We start from the raw sequence: 14,246 nt of genomic DNA, 5'->3' as shown, positions 1-14,246 counted from the left end.
TGCAGTTGCTCACATTTCTAACCTGACATTTTATTTTGATATTTAAACTTCGAATAAGTTTTTCCACAGGCAGGAGAACTCTTCTGGCCTGGGCACTGGTAATTGCTATATCCTAGCAATGTTTTGTTTTACTGCCACTTTTCCTCCCTTCTCTGTCTCAGCTGTCTGAGACATCAGTGAGACGATTGCGGGCTCCAGTGCTGCAATGGGTTAGCGTACAGTACTTGCGTCAGCAGTGTGCCCTCGTTGCCAAGAAGGCCAACGGCAGATTGGGCTGTATTAGTAGGAGCGTTGCCAGCAGATCGAGGGAAGTGATTATTCCCCTCTGTTCAGCACTGGTGAGGCCACACCTGGAGTACTGTGTCCGGTTTTGGCCCCCCACTACAGAAGGAATGTGGACAACTACCTGAGAGGTGGTTCCAAAGAGGATGGATCTAGACTGTTCTCAGTGGTAGCAGATGACAGAACAAGGAGTAATGGTCTCAAGTTGCAGTGGGGGAGGTTTAGGTTGGATATTAGGAAAAACTTTTTCCCTAGGAGGGTGGTGAAACACTGGAATGCGTTACCTAGGGAGGTGGTGGAATCTCCTTCCTTAGAAGTTTTTAAGGTCAGGCTTGACAAAGCCCTGGCTGGGATGCTTTAGTTGGGGATCGGTCCTGCTTTGAGCAGGGGGTTGGACTAGATGACCTCCTGAGGTCCCTTCCAACCCTGATATTCTATGATTCTATGATTCAAATTGGAGAGAGTCCAGCAGAAGGCAACGAAAATTATTAGGGCCTGGGGCACATGACTTCCGAGGAGAGGCTCAGGGAACTTGGTTTATTTAGTCTGCAGAAGAGAAGAGTAAAGGGGGGGATTTGATAGCAGCCTTCAACTACCTGAAGGGGGGGTTCCAAAGAGGATGGAGCTCGGCTGTTCTCAGTGGTGGCAGATGACAGAACAAGGTGCAATGGTCTCAAGTTGCAGTGAGGGAGGTCTAGGTTGGATATTAGGAAACACTATTTCACTAGGAGGGTGGTGAAGCACTGGAATGGGTTCCCTAGGCGAGTGGTGGAATCTCCATTTTTAGAGGTTTTTAAGGCCCGGCTTGACACAGCCCTGGCTGGGATGATTTAGTTGGGGATTGGTCCTGCTTTGAGCAGGGGGTTGGACGAGATGACCTCCTGAGGTCTCTTCCAACCCTAATCTTCTATGATTCTATGATTGTTACACTGAGATTTGTCTTGTTCTGACAGGCAGGATTTCTTTTGTAACTTACTAGATGGTTTCCCCTTTTTTCTTACAATCTGTTCTTTGAGCTGATCAACGCCCCTCGCATTGTTCTTAATAATTTGCCTCCACAACTGTACCCAGGTTACATCCCCACTGGTACATTGGGAAGCAGTCCAACCTCATAGAAATCCCTCTGTCCTTTTCAGTGATTTTGACTAAATCATCCATAGTCAAAGGAAATTGTCCCTCTGCCTGCAGCAGCCATTTACAATTGATTATTCACAGAGCATTTCTTAGGGCAAAGAGTCCATGCTCCTTCGGACTGGCTGTAAAGGCTCCTGGGGACAAAAGCAGAGTGGTGGTGATCTTGCCACCTAACCTCCTGTCTGCATGATGTGACGACCAGAGTTCCACCGAGCGTGACCGTCCTCGAGCTGTACTGCCATAACTGGGTTTCAATACTAAACCAAGCTTTTAACCCATTAGCACCCTCATGATGACTTCTTCCAGTTTTTTAACACGTCTACAACCTCTGACTGGTTACTTCCCTCTGAACTCTGAGGTGTGAATTTGTGTGGAAGCTACTTTGAACTCGGTGTGCTCTTTCTTTAAAACACTTATCTCCCAAAGTGACACATTCATCCGCTGATCTCTCTCCGCGGCCCTGAGCTCAGTTTTGTGCTTTTTGCACTCATCCTTCAAGGTGGTGCCCTTTGCCTGCAAAGCTTTAGCCACCAAGTGCAGCCCCTGTAACACCGCTGCAGAAGGCTGGGCTTTCTTTGCCTGCATGGTTTAAGAAGGCAGTGTTCATATTTGTCTTCCTGGTCACCCACGGGTCTTATTCTTTAAAAGTTCAGTGGCGCTCAACAGCCCTCTGCCGAGCTTTGCCAAGAAGCTTTCCACACAGGTATCCAAAGTACCTTCCATCTCCCTTTTGCTATTGATTTTCTAGTTAGGAGAGAAATTATCGTAACTCTGGAGGGCAGGGCTCTACGGCAGACATGGGCAAACTACGGCCCGCAGGACCATCCTGCCCGGCCCCTGAGCTCCTGGCCCCTCCCCCGCTGGCCCCCCTCACCCGCAGCTATGCTGCCATGCGGGCAGTGCTCTGGGCGGGGGGCTGCGTGCTCATGCAGGGCACCGCGGTAGCATGTCTGGCTCTGGCCGAGCGGCGGGGCTGCCAGACATGCTGCTCTGAGCGGCATGGTAAGGGAGTGCGGGGGTTGGATAAGGGGCAGGGAGTCCCAGGGGGCAGTCAGGGGACAGGGAGCAGAGGTCGGTCGGATGGGGTGGAGGTTCTGGTGCGGGGATGCGGTCAGGGGACGAGGAATGGGAGGGATGGATAAGCGTGGGAGTCCCAGGGGGCCTGTCAGGGGGCGGGGGTGTGGATAGGGGTTGGGGCAGTCAGGGGATGGGGGGTTGGATAGGGGGTGGGGTCCCGGGGGAGTGGTTAGGATTAGGGGATCTCGGGAGGGGGCAGTCAGGGGACAAGGAGTAGGGGGGGTTGGATGGGTCGGAGGTTCTGAGGGGGGCAGTTAGGGGGCGGGAAGTGGGAGGGTGTGGATAGGGGCGGGGTCAGGCTGTTTGGGGAGGCATAGCCTTCCCTACCCAGCCCTCCATACAGTTTTGCACCCCAATGTGGCCCTCAGGCCAAAAAGTTTGCCCACCCCTGCTCTACGCCTTCAGTCTGGGGGTTTAGAGCAACTGAAATTAATGCCAGTGGGCGTCCCTTCGTGGGTCCCCAGAACACTGGTATAATTTAGGCAGGGTACTACCACAATACTAATGTAACCAGAAAGTCCTTGATTAAACCCAAAGGCCAAATGGTATTTATACAATTGCTCCACACTCGTCTGACAGTCTAAGACTCAGCCATCACTACGCCCAGTACAGTAACAAAGTGTTCACAAGCAGTGTTCAGTATACTTACAAACAGGCCAGGCTTGGGGATGACCGTCTCATCCTGCCGTGCCCCGGCATCATCAGGTCGGGTCTGACAAAGCACCTTCACATTCACAGTTCTCTTTATACACCTCAGCTACCTTGCTAGCTTGAGCAAAATCCCAGTTTGAAGCAGTTCAGGCTTGCTCCTTCCCTTCTGCCAAGGCCTTCCTTTCTTATCTTCTCCCCCAACCCACTACCCTTACCAGGAGAACCATGGGAAGGTTTTCGCTTGTTTCTTTTAAGACAGTTTCCCTTTGTCTTATTACTGCAGCTTTTCACTTGAGCAGTTCCTTTTGACCCAAACTTCTTTCCCACACTATAAACAATATTACTTATTATTCTCATGACCTTATTTTATGTGTTGATTGGGGCCTTTCCCGTACTAGCCACAAACCATAAAGCAGATATTATTTTCTTAACCAAACTTAAGCTGACTTTAATTAACTGTCCCTACAGGCAGAGACCAGGAGAGGCTGAGATGTCAGCAATATCTGAGGCGTCTGCGATGGCAGGAACTGATTAGGTGAGACCTGCCCGGGTGATCCCCACAGGTGACCCATGCTGCAGAGGAACGTGAAAACCCCCAAAGTCCCTGCCATGCTGACTTGGGAGAAATTCCCTCCTGACCCCAAATCTGGGGCGAAGTTAGACTATCAGTATGTAAGCAAGACCCACCAGCCAGATATCTAAGACAGAGGATGCTCTGCACCACCTCACAACACTGGTCTATCCCCGCCAGTACCCCATCTCTCACTGTGGCCAACCTCTGATGCTTCACAGGAAGGCAACCTGCCACTCCCCACCCCACAATTACAACTGCATAATATCGAGGGGGCAATTCCTTCCTGACCACTGGAGGCAACCACCTGAAGCCTAAAGAATGAGATTTAGACATTGCCATCATACACAGCTGCGAGTGGTATGCGCACATTGAGGGCTAGGGGGGCCACCCACCTAATGGTTGGTAACTGGACCCCCCAGGCCCCGCCCCCTGCTCTACCTCTTCCCCCAAGGCTCCGCCCCCGGCTCTGCCCCTTCCTCCCCAGATCAGGGCTTGTCAAATGGCACTGGGACGCACAAGCCGGAACCAGGACTGTCTGGGTGAACATCGGAAGGGTGGCAACCCTATTAGGAGGGCAATCCTGGCAACCCCATTCTCCCCATGGCCTGTGAGGGAAGGGGATGACCAGGGGGATTCACAGAGTCACAGATTCCCAGGCTGGACGGGACATCCATGCCCATCCAGGCTTACCCACAACACGCACAAACAGCTGAATTTCTGCCAGAGGCTGGATTAAAGCCTATCTTTCCGGAAGGTCTCTAACCTCATTGTAAAGGCCACCACCACCCCAGTGAATGGTTCCAACATCTAACCGCTCCCACTGCCAAGAAACGGCTGCACCTTCCTGCACGGCTGAGTTGGTCTCATTCCGGCTTCCAGCCGTTGGATCTTGTTCCGTCTTTGTCAGCAAGACTGAAAATCTGCCCAGTTTCAGCTCTCCTGTCCGTGTGTCAGATGCAGCAATCAAGCCACCGCATGACACTTCTCTTTGATCAGCTGCATCTGTTGAGTGCCTTTTAACCTCACCTGGGGCAGCTTGTTTTCCAGCCCCAGGATCATTTGTGTGTCCTGCCCCCTTTGAATTCTCTGCAGTATTTCCTTGCAGTGGGGACCGTGGAACATTGAAACAGAGAAGGAAAAGGTCCTTAGCCCTGGCTTTGGCATCCCCTCCCACCTGAATTCCACCTTTCCACAAGCATCATTTTGATCGCGCTGAATTTCACACCGCCACTTTAAACATTTATACAGAGAGAATGAATGGGTTGTTCAGCACTAAGGAAGCACAGGGCCAGATTCTTTCCTGATGTCACCCTGGGGGGGTTCGGGCTTGACACCAGGGCCCTGCACATTTGACTGGCTGGTTATCTGGCTGGTGTTTGTGTCTGCGATACCTGGTTCAGGTTGTTTGCAATCAACACCATGTTTCACAACTCACATTCCTGCTACCTGCTCTGTTCCCTTCTCAGCCAGCGCTGGACAGGGAGCTTGGACGGGGAGCAGGTCTGAACTGTGCACTGCAGATGAGGGTTATCAGTTGTGGTGTGTGGTGCCCAGCTTCGTTTAGACAAAGGAATAGTTATGCAAGAGCCCAGGCAGGAGTCCTGGTAGGCGAGCAGAATCCAGCTTGGCCGGGGGAACTCTCATCCACAACGAAACACTGTCATTCCCAATGGGGAGAATGGAGCCCTGTCACCAAAGGGTTTGACTTTATAAAGACAGGTTTCAGAGTAGCAGCCGTGTTAGTCTGTATTCGCAAAAAGAAAAGGAGGACTTGTGGCACCTTAGAGACTAACCAATTTATTAGAGCATAAGCTTTCGTGAGTTACAGCTCACTTCCTCAGATGCATATCGTGGAAACTGCAGCAGGCTTTATATATACACAGAGAATATGAAACAATACCTATTCCCACCCCACTGTCCAGCAGGACAGTGGGGTGGGAATAGGTATTGTTTCATATTCTCTGTGTATATATAAAGCCTGCTGCAGTTTCCACGATATGCATCTGAGGAAGTGAGCTGTAACTCACGAAAGCTTATGCTCTAATAAATTGGTTAGTCTCTAAGGTGCCACAAGTCCTCCTTTTCTTTTTGACTTTATAAAGGCAGAGGAAATAAATCTCCCCTCCTCCTGGATAGACATGCATGACCCAGCACATACTGCTGTACCCCACATGTGATCTAGCACTGTGATCGAGGGCTTTTCCTGTCACGTTCGTAGGCTGGTAACACAAAACCCATAAATACCAGAGCCAGAGGATCCAGGTCGGGGAGGGGGACTAGCACCCCACCATGGAAATATTGTGGGGGATCCATCCCCACATAAACTCATGCACACGGCTCGGGGGGGGGGGGGAGCAGAGGTAAGAGCGGGACCTGGCAGGGCTGGGGTAGCGGCAGCTGCACCTGGGATCGGGCCGTGGACCCGGCAGGAAATACCAGGACCCCCCATTCCAGCCTGGGGCCACCCCCCCTTCCCCCACACTGCTCCCACTCCTATCCCTCCACCCCACCTCCCCCCTCACAGCAACCTTCCGCCTCCCAATAATCATCATCTCATTTGAGTCATGCCAGGCCCGCAGTGGCCTGCTTGAGGAAGAAGTTCGCTGCCTTCTCTGGCCCTGTAGCTTTGTACTTAGGTAGCTTATGACTGGGAGTGGTCTCCCTTGAGACAGCTGGAGAATGGGATCTTTCCCAGAGACACTAGCCAGCAGCACCCCGCTCTGAGTCTGCTTTGGCAATTCAGAGAGAACCCAGCCGGAACCATAGGGCAGGAGCCAGGCTAGTCTGGCCCTAAGCTTAGCCATAGGGTAAGGCAGCAGTATGCAGAAGGCTGCAGAGAGCTTCTTCCCCTCTGCCAGCTCAGAGCATCTCAGTTGTGGTGCCACGTTCCAGCATTTGTGCACAGCCAGGCCTCTTTTTCCTATAGTCCAGGCCGGCTCTGTGAATCCATGGGTCAGCTCTCAATTAGCCTCTGGGGATGAGCTAAACCCTTAATCCAGACTGGAGTGGTTGTTCTTTGTGAAAAGGCCACTCATTAACAGTAAAACAAAACACACGCCTCTCTTCATGCCAATTCCAGCCCTTCCTGGCTCCTCCGGCCTGCAGACATACTCGGAGACCTCCAGCTAATCTCACCTGCAGTCAGTGTTTATAGTGCCTGCCCACCGCCGTGGTGTTTTGAGCGCCTCACCGAAATGACAGGAAGGCAATAAACAGACTAAGATAGAGCTAAGAAGATACTGCAAAAAAGTATTTGCAAACATTTGCCTGAATTAAAACAACCCATCAGGTCCTGTGGTGTCTGTTGCCTGCTTCGATTCCCTATTTACACTTGAAAGGACTCTGTGGGTTTGGGAAACATCCAACCTCGGAGCAAAACCAATAACATGTGATCTAGCTGACCCATCACATAGTGTGAGATGTTACACTCATTTTGCAATAGCAAATAGTTTGGTGAAATACTTTTGCACTAACCGTTCACTGGGCAATTGCATATAACAAGCCCATCTGTTAGAACCAAAGTCTTCTCTGTAGATTATCCATGAGCAAAGTGCTACAATCATCTACTAAATTGTTCCCCATGAATAATCCAAACACAGCTGATGTTTGCCTTTCTCACTGTTTTCCACATGCACATCTATGTAATTGCATTGTAAATAGTAACGTGTTTGCTCATGAGGGGATCCTGTAGGCAACAACCCTAAGAAATTATTTCAGCTAGAGAAATAAGGCAGCAAACACTCTGAACGGTGTCAAGAGTGCTTAGCACTCCGTTTCTAAGAACTACACTGCAGCTAACCCCACAGCATTTCTCCAAGATCTAACTGCAGATACAATCATTGAGAAAGAACGTGTAACCCTATCGACTACAGCGCCACTTGGTGCCTCCCCATAATATGACAAGAATGTCTTGTCTCTCTTTTTGAATGTTCAGGTACAGCGACTCCCGGGGAAGGGATGTTTCTTCCTCGCTGTATGATGTGTACGTCATCAGTCAACCTCAGTGATTCCCCGGTGAGCTCCTCTGAGGCCAGCCCCTTTGCGAATTGTCAGCTGGGTGGTTCCCAAACTAACAGCGCCCAGGAGCGCCCATACGCTGTCACACCAGCAGCACAATATGGTTCTCCCCTCTCCGGGACTGAGTCGGGATGGATTCCTCCTGGGTCGCAGCAGTGAGCTCGCAGGCAGGCCCATGGGACGGAGACCATGTGCTGCATTGTGGTTTAGCAGATAAGAGCTCTGGCGGGATCGGAGCTGCACAGGATGCCCTGACCTGGGAGCCGCAGAAATAAACACACGGTTTACAAAGGGCCTTTCAGAGCCTGCCACTGTCTTGCTGGTAGTAGCATTAGTGGGCGGGCCTGGGTGGGCAGCCCCAGGGTTGGAGACCATAGGGGACTGACTGGGGAAACGAAGGTTATTCCCCTTTCTCCCCACACTGACCCTAGCCCCCCGAACAGGGTTGCTTCCTCCCCCTGTGGCTGCCTCACTCCCTTCCCACTCAGCACGGCTTTGCTATGCTCGGTGGCACCCTGGGCTCCTGCCGGATGCAGCGTGGAACTGCCCAAGTTCTTTCAGAGCCCGACAGCCAAGCAGAGCCCGAGCTTGGGGCCATCCAGCGCTAGCTGTGGTGTGCGGTGCATAGGGCAACCTGAACCGACCCAAAAGACCAGCAGGAGAGAGAGGGCCAGGGTAGAAGGAGGAGGGCAGAGCAAGAGAGGCAGCGCCCTGTCTATACTAGGCCCACGGTCTCTCGTTCCAGGACCCCAGTAACTCCTGCTGGCTCCTGGAGGGCGAGAGAGAGGGCTCAAGGGCTTTGAAACCTGCTTTGGGACCAGCTGAGGCTAATGCTGTTTAACCAGTGACTGGCGGCAGCCCGGGTGTGTGTGTGTAACACCAGGGAAAAAGTGGGCTTAGAAACAGATTCAAGCTGATTTGGATCAAGAGCCAGTGGTGGGTGGGGAAGAGACAGACGGGGGCCGGGGGGAGATTCCCCAGATTCGCTCCCAGCTTTCATCAACACAGAACTGTTTAAAAAAAAAAGAGAGACGTTGATTGAGAAGGGTGTGAGTGACTCGGGGAGGGAGGCTGGGTAGCAAAAGACAACACTGCAGGGGCTGCCGGGCTGGGGGCTGTAAATTAGAGCTTGTCCTGTGGTTAAACTCTCCCCCAGTTCCCATTTGGCGGCCCTTTCCCCTGAGGTCACAGTGCCCTCTGCTGACAAGTTCATTCCTTCCCACACGTTCCCTGTGCACATTCATGTTTCCTGTCTCTGGTCGCTGGCTGTTTCAACCCCTGTACAGAGCTGTATGTCTGCCCTGCACCATCCGCATGTACATTGACCCTCACCCCACCTCACCCACCAGCAGCGACTACATATTAGCTCAGTTTTACAAATGGGGAAACTGAGGCACAGATGCATTAAGTCAGTTGCTCAAGGCCACCATGTGTTGGTGTCCAAGCTGGAATTCAGGGCTCCCAGTCCTCTGCTCACACCACTAAACCTTGCTGCCTTCCTGTGCTAAGGCAATGCAAACTGGAAGTGCTGACAGCAGAAGTCCCTGTACTTGCCTTTACCTTGGTGAGTCTAGGTTCAAACCCTGCTAGGCCACAGGTAAAATACATGGCAGGGGCTCACCCAGGCATTCCAGGTGGGCACAAGCCCTCCACCCAGTTTGGCACATGTCAATGACTGGAACAGCAGAGGGCTGCGGGCTGGGATTGAGGAGTATTAGCAGAGCTGAGCATCTGGGAAGTAGCGGGGAGTTGAGGGGGAAGAGAGGGGCGGCTGCAGACAGAAGCCTCGACACAGCTCTGAGTGTGGAGAACCCAGAGCTGGACTAGCAGAAGTGGCTGCGGGTTAGGAATGTGGGGCACAAGCAGATCTGGGAGGGACGGGCCTGGAATAACAAGGGAGGCCAGAGATCAGGACTGAGGGGGCCGCAGCAGAGCTGGCAGGAGGGGGGATCTAGACTGGAATAATCAATGGGGCGACAGCTCAGGAGCTAAAACGTTGACAGAAGGGTTGGGGAAGTCCAGGGTAACGCTTGCCTGCACAGGGGACAGAGCTTCCGTGGGGGCCAGGCTGAGACTGGGGAGCAGACCCCACCGGACTGGAGGAAAGGCCAGTATTAAGCTGCCTGTGCAACCTTATTTCAGCCCCCTCGTGCGTCTCCATTTCAATGCAGTCGTTAATTACGTGATCTTATGGGGTGTTTGCCACAGGACCAGTCTCAGTCAGTTATTCGATATCCCTTTGTATCCTCCACTCAGCAGGAGCCCTAGGCCTTATTTAACCCACACCAGCCAAGCCCTACCCTGAACACCACATTATAGTGTATCTATGGGGCTCGCACCACAGTATCTCCACAAACGTGAATGTATTGATCTTCGCAACACCCCTGGGAGATGAGGGGCTAATTTAATCCTGGCATCGCCTAACTTTTGAGTGCCGGACTTTGCAACCTTAATCTTCGGTAACAGGGTGTTTGGACGCAAGTCCCTAAATTTTTTTAAAAAAGAGACCTTGAAACAGGAGAAATTCCATCATGTGGAACCATATTGACCCGCATCTTGGGTCACCGGCAGGGTGGAATAGTTAGCATAGGAGAGCAGTGTAACTAGTTGCAACAACCTTGCACCCCTCTGCATGTCCTCCTTCTCCTCTATGCCACCTGGGCCCAGCTGTAGGATCACTGAAGCACAGGAGAGACAGTCGCCCTGCTCTCAGTTCTGGTACCTGGCCCCCCACAGTGCCCCTTGGCAATTGCAAGGGAAAGTTCTGCTCAGCCCCTGTAGCCCTGGGATGGTGCATGGTCAATTGCTCTGGGAGATGGCCCATGCGCCATCCAGCCACATGTAGGAGTTGTGCGGAGATGGACCAAGCTCCCTGGAGATGGAACCTTCAGAGTATTTAGCTACCAAACACGAACAAGTCTCTAATGAGCATGTGCTCATTGAAATTTACACCTCAGTGACACCAGAGCAATATACCTGGCAAACTTCAAGTCCCTGCTCCAAAGCATGGGAGGTGCTAAGGCTTCTCAACTAAACGATTGTAAAAAAAAAAAATTAACATGGGCAAAACAATGTCTTTCCCTCTCACCCCAGTCTCAGAAATGGCTGAACTGATTCAGATGAAACTTTAACAAAAAATCCTTTATTACCTAAAATTACCTAGCGTGGGAAATTTCAGCGCATTACAGTTTGGAGAAGTTACAAACAACTGAAAAGTGAGTGTTATAAAGGGAAATTGTCAGGCAACCTTATCTCGATAGGCATCACTGCCACCTCTGTATAGAATAGAATAGAGAATAGAATGGGATGGGATGGGATGGGATGGGAGTGCAGGTCAAAATTATGCTACTCTCAGGCCCAGACCCATAAAGCATTTTCTTGCATAAAGGAAAATATAAGAACGGCCAGACTGGGTCAGACCAAAGGTCCATCAAGCCCAGTATCCTGTCTATCAACAGTGGCCAATGGCAGGTGCCCCAGAGGGAATGAACAGAACAGGGAATCATAAAGTGATCCATTCCCTGTCACCCAATCCCAGCTTCTGTCAAACAATATATAACCAAAGTTAGAAATAACCATCAGAAAAAAACCCTGGGTCAGGAATGGAAGCTGGGCAGCTACGATCACCCACCTTCTCTGTGCAGGCCCCCCTCTCGATGGTCTAGACAGAGCTTCAGTTTCTCTCCTGGGCCTATCCATCAGCTTGGGGTTGTAGCTGTAACTGATTGGTTTTCTAGCCTCAGAAGCAGTCTGTGTTGGCTCCATATCGGTTTCATCCCTGCCCCACTGCCCTTTGTCTCAGCTGGGCTGGCTGCCATTTGGAAGGGAAAGTTTATAGTGTCAAACATCCCAAGCATGCCAGCTATCCCCCATCTGGGAAAGCAGGAAGCCTGGGACACAGAAACCCACCGGCAGCAGCTTGTGCTTCGAAAGGCATGTTTCCAATGCTGCATAAAGGCAGATCAACAACAGCAGCCTCGTCTCAAGCCCCATGAGCGCTGGTACCTGCTCACAGCCAGGCATCCCTTGTCCCTGGGCAAGGAACAAAATAACCTGCAGAATGAAAGTTCGGAACAAATAGTTTCCAGCCAGCTCCAGTTTCAGAAACAAAACAATGGTATTCCCTGCTCACGGATAACCAGCTGGGCAGGTAAAGGCATCAAACTCCCAGCAATACTCAGGGCCATGGGTGAACCAGGGGCTCGGGGAAGCTAGCCCCTGGCCCAGCCCACCCCATCCACCTGAGCCCCCCCTCCAAAGCCCAGAGTCGTTCCCCCCTCCCCCCGCAGCTGCCAGCCCCCCTGCAGCCCCGGATCACCCGAGTGCCTCCAGCCTCAGAGTGCCTGGTGGGAAGCACGCGCCTCCGCCCCCCAGCCCTGGAGCACTAGGCAGCATGGCCCCAGCCACCTCCAGTCCCAGCCGCCCCTTCCCCAGCAGGCTTCCCTTCCCGGAAGAGAAGCAGGCTGCCTGGGCTGGGGCTAGCTAGCAGCAGGAGGGGGCCTTGGGGCGCAGGGTGGGCAGGGCTCCATGGGGCTGTTTGGGGAGGCACAGCCTTCCCCGGCCTATGATACGCACTGTCCATGCACAGGGCTAGGCCATTAAAAACCCAGACACCATCCTCTATCCATCGAGTGCTGATAGTCAGATAGACAGCTAGCTAGATGGGTGGCTAGGGGGAGACAGCGGGGTGATTGGCTGGATGCAGAAGCAGAGGGAGGGGAGGGTAGATGGATTAGATAGAAGTTTTGTTTCATGTTGGGCTTTGGAAGGGGAATTTACCCCAGACGCTTCTGCCCCTTAGCACAGGGCCAAAGATTCAGGGCTGAACTTAGTGCAGGATTGAAAGCCCTGGGGACTGACCCTTTACCCTACGACCACTTGTTCTCCTGAGCTGCCTCTTGAGAGGGCCCTTGTCCAAGGCTTTGTGACAGTCCATAGTCAGCCCGGTATTGTTATTGTTCATATTGTTGCCCCTTTCTGACCTGAGCGGCTAGTCAAAAAGTTTCGGGCCCCCGGGGATGTTCCAGGTGGCAGAGGATGGAATCGGGTATTTTCTTCTATGCGGTTTTGTTTGTTTCCAAAGAATGTACAAAGTGTTGTGGCCCTGAGTCCAGAAGGAAACAGAAAGCAGGAAACAGCTTCTTTTGCTCACAGCACCAAGAGCACTCGTCTCATTCCAGGTTTCTTCCAGCGTCAGCCACTGTGCTTGCAGCTGCTCCTTTACACTCTCTCTCTCTCTCTCTGTCTTTCCCAGTTGGATCCGTTCTGCCTTCCCACACGCAGCCCTACCCAGAACAATAAACAGCCAAAAGCTCCTGGGTGTGGTCACACACTCCTTTTCCCACAGCAACGTTCCAGCCAGCTCACGACAGTGCGATCGTAGCGCCCGGCAGGTTGAACCCAGGACCGAGACCCCACTGCGCTAGGCGCTGTACGCACACAGGGCGAAACGATGGGCCGTGCCCCTATCTGCATGACACAGCCTCACCATCGTCATGTTTCGTGTGGGCATCATGGCAGAGGAGAGCTTTAAGGAGGGCTCTGAAGGTGGCTGCCGAGGTGGCTTTGTGGATGCTTCCAGGGAGCTCTTCCCACACATGAAGGGCAGCGTGGGAGAAAGGACCAAGGAGCTTGTTGGCAAAGTTGACAAGGGGCTGATGGAGGCTGATGCCAGGAGCCGATGGCAGGCAGGTGTCAGATAGTGAATGAGGCCTGAGGAGTTGCACTTGAAAGTCAGTCTGGTGGAACTATCCTGGCTAGGGGTGAATACTACACGTGTGGACACAGTTATACCAGTATAAAGGTGCCTTGTACGGGTACTTTATTACCCTTCCCAGGCAGGAATAGCTCTATTGGCATCAAGTACCCATCTAGTAAAATAAATGCTTCTCCACTAAGGGGCTCCTACTGGTTTAATTACACCAGGAGAGTTAAAGCGACACAACTGCCTCGCGCAGACAAGGCCTGAGAGATGATAAGGGGGATGAGGCTAGGCCACGAAGGGGCTCAAACGTGCAGAGAAGCCACGCAAGAGAAGGGGGAGCCGGGGGAGACATGGCCAAAAGGCAAATGGTCTTTGCAGCGGCATTGAGCCTGGCTGGGAGCAGGGCGGGATGGCATTTGTCAAGGCCAGAGACGGTGAGAGGTCTGGCTGGGTGGATGGCCGGGAAAGGCCGGATCTTAGAGCTATTAGGCAGAAAGCAATGGCAAGATTCAGAGGTCCCCGGCTGGGAGGACCTACAGAGAGGGTGGAGTGCAAGATGACCCCCAGGCTATGGGCTTGTGTGCCAGGCAGGCGGGTGGTGCTGTTTAGAGAATGAGAAAGGACGGAGGAAGGGCATGGGGTGAAAGATTAAGTGCTCTGGGTTAGCCAGGTGGAGCTTGAACTTCCTGAGCTTCCCCCGAAATGTCTGGGTATGTGACCAGGCCTCTAGCTCCGCAGGGCCCGCTCTGCTGGGATGGCCTCTCCCCTTCCCCAGTGCGACCCACTGCCCGGGGCACAGGACAGGCC

This window comes from Lepidochelys olivacea (genome assembly GCF_965140295.1).
Source record: "Lepidochelys olivacea isolate rLepOli2 genome assembly, chromosome: 1".
Lineage (NCBI taxonomy): Eukaryota > Metazoa > Chordata > Testudines > Cheloniidae > Lepidochelys > Lepidochelys olivacea.
Note: the sequence above shows the minus strand (reverse complement) of the source record.